We start from the raw sequence: 2,551 nt of genomic DNA, 5'->3' as shown, positions 1-2,551 counted from the left end.
CAGGCGTTTTCTTTAGGTGAATGGATCCACCTGCAGAATGGTCCAATGACATTTTGGAAAACTCAGATAGACCATAATAGAATATATCTATTATGGTCCATTCTGAAAACATGTCAGAAGGACACTTTTTGGTCATCTGCTTGTATCTTTTCCAAGCTTCATAGAGGAATTCACCATCTTTTTGTTTAAAGGTCTAAACATCCACTCTAAGCTTGCTCAGCTTTTGAGGAGGAAAGAATTTATCCAAGAAGGCCGTGACCAGCTTATCCCAAGAGTCTAGGCTATCTTTAGGTTGTGAGTCTAACCATGTTCTAGCTCTGTCTCTTACAGCAAAAGGGAAAAGCATGAGCCTGTAGACTTCAGGATCTACTCCATTTTTCTTAACAGTCTCACAAATCTGCAAGAACTCAGTTAAAAACTGATAAGGATCTTCAGATGGAAGTCCGTGAAACTTGCAGTTCTGTTGCATTAAAGCAACTAATTGAGGTTTCAGCTCAAAATTGTTTGCTCCAATGGCAGAAATTGAGATGCTTCTTCCATCAAACTTGGACGTTGGTTTAGTGAAATCACTAAGCATCCTCCTTGCATTATTGTTGTTGGGTTCGGCTGCCATCTCCTTCTCTTGTTTGAAAATTTCAGAAAGGTTGCCTCTAGATTGTTGTAATTTAGCTTCTCTTAGTTTCCTTTTTAGAGTCCTTTCAGGTTCTGGATCAGCTTCAACAAGAGTGTCTTTTTCCTTGTTCCTACTCATATGAAAGAGAAGAGAAAAAGAAAAGGAAGAGGAATCCTCTATATCTGGACAAAGAGGATCCTTATTATTAGTAGAAGAAGAAAGGAACAAAAGTGGAGAATCCAATCACAAGGGTGAGGATAGAGGCAGTGATTGGAGATGAAGAGAGGTGAAGAGAAGTGTTAGTAAATAAATAAATAAATAGAATAAGAGAAGAGAGGGAGAATTCGAAAATAATTTTGAAAAAGCGAGGTGAAGAGAAGTGTTAGTAAATAAATAAATAAATAAATAGAATAAGAGAAGAGAGGGAGAATTCGAAAATAATTTTGAAAAAGTAGTTAATGATTTTCGAAAATTAAAGATAAGATATAATTAAAATTAAAATTTAAAACAGTTAAAAAGAATTTTTGAAAAAGAGATGAGATATTTTCGAAAATTAAAGAGGGAAAAGTAGTTAGGTGGTTTTAAAAAAGATGAGAAACAAACAAAAAGTCAAATAGTTAGTTGAAAAAGATATTAAAATCAAATTTGAAAAGATAAGAAGATAAGAAGTTAGATAAGATATTTTGAAATCAAATTTTTTTAAAAAAGATATGATAAAAAGATATGGTTGAAAAAGATTAAATTTTTTTAAAATTAAAATTAATTACTTAACTAACAAGAAACTAAAAGATAAGATTCTAGAATTTAAAGATTGAACCTTTCTTAACAAGAAAGTAACAAACTTCAAATTTTTGAATCAATCATATTACTTGTTAGTATAATTTTCGAAAATCAAGATAAAATTAAGAAAAATATTTTTTTGAAAAATATTTAAAAAGCGAAAAATAAATAAAATAAAAAATAAAAAGATTTAATTTTTGAAAAAGATTTTGAAAAGATAAGATTTTTAAAATTGAAAATTTGACTTGACTCATGAGAAACAACTAAATTTAAAAATTTTTTGACTAAGTCAACTCAAATTTTTGAAAATTAGGAAAGAAATAAGGAAAAGATATATATTTTTTATTTTTGAATTTTTAATGATGAGAGAGAAAAATAACAAAAATGACTCACAACATGAAAATTATGAATCAAAACACATGATGCATGCAAGAACACTATGAATGTCAAGATGTTTTCGAAAAATGCATGAATTTTAAAATTATGCAATTGATACCAAACTTAAAAATTGACTCAAGACTCAAACAAGAAACACAAAATATTTTTTATTTTTATGATTTTATTAATTTTTTTGGATTTTCTTTTATATTTTTTTTCGAAAATAATTTTTTGGGAAAAACGAAAACAAAGAAAAATTTTGAAAAATTTTTGAAAACTTTTTTTTTGAAAAGAGAATTACCTAATCTGAGCAACAAGATGAACCGTCAGTTGTTCATACTCGAACAATCCCCGGCAACGGTGCCAAAAACTTGGTGGATGAAATTGAGATCATCAATAATGGCTCTTTGGTATGTGCATCTATTAACTCAGCACTTTCTTTCCACAACTTCGCTCAACTAACCAGCAGGTGTACTGGGTCGTCCAAGTAATAAACCTTACGTGAGTAAGGGTCGATCCCACAGAGATTGTTGGTATGAAGCAAGCTATGGTTACCTTGTAAATCTCAGTCAGGCGGATAGTAATTGATTATGGATTTTTGAAAATTAATAATAAATAATAAACATAAAATAAAGATAAAGTTACTCATGTAATCCAATGATGGGGATTTCAGATTGGTGTATGGAGGTGCTGTGTTCCTTCTGAATCTCTGCTTTTCTACTTCTTCCTTCTAGTTTTTCATCACTCCTTTCCATGGCAAGCTGTATGTAGGGCATCACC

The 2,551-nt window shown here is 30.3% G+C and overlaps 1 non-coding gene across 1 annotated transcript; it reads left to right on the top strand.

The window, feature by feature from the left end:
* The first annotated feature begins 110 nt into the window (after positions 1-110).
* On the top strand, positions 111-214 carry LOC127743363 (small nucleolar RNA R71). The gene has a single exon (XR_008004755.1). It is a non-coding gene; the product is annotated as a small nucleolar RNA R71 (small nucleolar RNA).
* Positions 215-2,551: the final 2,337 nt, after the last annotated feature.

Source organism: Arachis duranensis, chromosome 10 (assembly GCF_000817695.3).
Source record: "Arachis duranensis cultivar V14167 chromosome 10, aradu.V14167.gnm2.J7QH, whole genome shotgun sequence".
Taxonomy (NCBI): domain Eukaryota; kingdom Viridiplantae; phylum Streptophyta; class Magnoliopsida; order Fabales; family Fabaceae; genus Arachis; species Arachis duranensis.
This window is presented reverse-complemented; position numbering and strand designations above follow the sequence as displayed.